The sequence below is a fragment of the Palaemon carinicauda genome, chromosome 4, assembly GCF_036898095.1.
Source record: "Palaemon carinicauda isolate YSFRI2023 chromosome 4, ASM3689809v2, whole genome shotgun sequence".
In the NCBI taxonomy this organism is placed as follows: Eukaryota; Metazoa; Arthropoda; class Malacostraca; order Decapoda; family Palaemonidae; genus Palaemon; species Palaemon carinicauda.
In genome coordinates, this window is record NC_090728.1 from 109,634,001 (window position 1) to 109,635,991 (window position 1,991).

Here is a 1,991-nt window from a genome sequence, read left to right on the forward strand (position 1 = left end):
TACTTTTAATAGGAATATGTCTTCAGCAAAGCTGGAGTGGCCACTGAATTATTAGTAAGGTAGGAACGGTAGTTAGTGGAAGTAGGGGGGGGGGGGAGTCACCTGTCTGCCTGTCTGTAGAATTTCACTTGTGACCTTTGGTTTAAGAGCTGAGATTGTGTGATTTAGGGAAATATAACTTGAAGGTCATAGGTTTGTATAACTAGGAAATATACAGACTACAATAGTTTAAAAATGTGATTTGTTCCAAAGTTAATACTGTACTTTTTGTACTTTAAATAGGAGACTCACCTATTGGTGGGATCGAGTCCCCTAGAACCAAACCAAAAGGCTCTATTTTTCCCTGGACATGACATCCTTTCTGGTCTCGTATGGGAGCAAGAGAGATGGCTCCAATAACCTAATAGCCCCACATACGGATGTAAAAGGTGTTAAGGCTTTACTCAGTACTGACTTCGGAGGAAGTAAGCACCTATCTCCATTAGAGAGATGATATCGAAAGCGTTGAACCTGATTACTAGTGTGAAAATAAGATATTGATCCATTTTCCCCATTTCAAGGAGAATGGAGGAGTTGCTTCTTGGCCAGCATGTAAAGGTTATGACTGCTTCATCCCCTCGAGAGAACTAAAATAGATAAAAGGGCTAGTCATTCACTCATCCCCTATTATGCCATACGTGTTGCCTTTGACAAAATGTATACTTGTCCCCATGTGGAAGCTGGGAGAGGCAAACAACTACTGAGCACCCACCCCAGGCAAAGGAAGTAAACAAGTTGAATTGCTTGCCCTAAGAGAGCCTTTCTTTCCACTATTTGGGAAATCTGGTCTTTTCAGGTCATGGGGCCTGGCAAAAGAAGTCTAGAACTGTGTTTCTCCCTTCAGGAGGGGAGTACGATGGATCTCCAAGTCCATTACTCTTCTTTATTCAGGTCATAACCTGCATAAAGAAATGGTCTGACTATTCTTGCTCGGTGGCAGGAGCTTTAGGACTAGCTGGCGGAGGCAGCACACTGTCAGATTTGCTCGAATCTATATCATTAGACTCATCCAACTCCAAACTCACACCTATAGGAGCCTAGGTTGAGTCTGGGTTGTCAACGGATAGCCCGGCAGGGGTGAGACCTAGAGGGGAGGTTCCGCATCATGGACATTGACGAGGATTGTAATGCAACACGAGCACTCATCCAAAGTGCTGGGTCATCAAGAACTTTTGATACCCAGTTCTTCGGGAGGTTTTTCGTATCCTTCTGCTCCCGAGGCTTAGGTAAGAAAGAGGCCAGTCTGGCTGTCTCCTTCCAAGGGCCTACCGATGGTTATGAGACCTGCAGAGGCTTGACGGGCCCAGCAACAGGCTTTGGGGTTGTAACGGTCGGTGTGGTACAGACTACCTGGACTGGTGAAAGCCAATAATTATCTATAAATGAGACTTCCCTAGGAAACTTCAAACCACTTCTGGTTCTTGGATGCAAGGTGTCACCTGAGGGGGCAGCGATTCCTGCCTCTGTTTCTTCCACTTCTTGTTCACTTTGACTTGGATGATATCTCGTCTCTTTGTCATATTGTTTCGTCCTTCTCCCTCCCTGGTGTTTTCCTTAACTGTATCCAATAATAATGCATGTAATATTCACATTTTAGTATCGTATTTATAATTAAAAACATAGCGAATTATAATCTTATGCATTGTTTACATTCAAATCAGCTGACCAACCCTGACTAGTCTGTCGTCAACCTCAATTTTCGGATCAAATAACTCCCTTATTATTAAGGCATACTACCGAAGGATATTTCATAATTACTAAAAGAAACAATTATTACTTGATCTATCATTTTCCAATTAGCATATTATTAACAATAGTTTTATTTGAAATGCTTCTCTCATATTCTATTTACTTCTACTGTGAGATGAATCGCATAACGTTAACTGAAGTTTTATTCATGTTGCCGATGCACGATATTTTTATAGTGTCTCTCTCTCTCTCTCAGAGTTTCA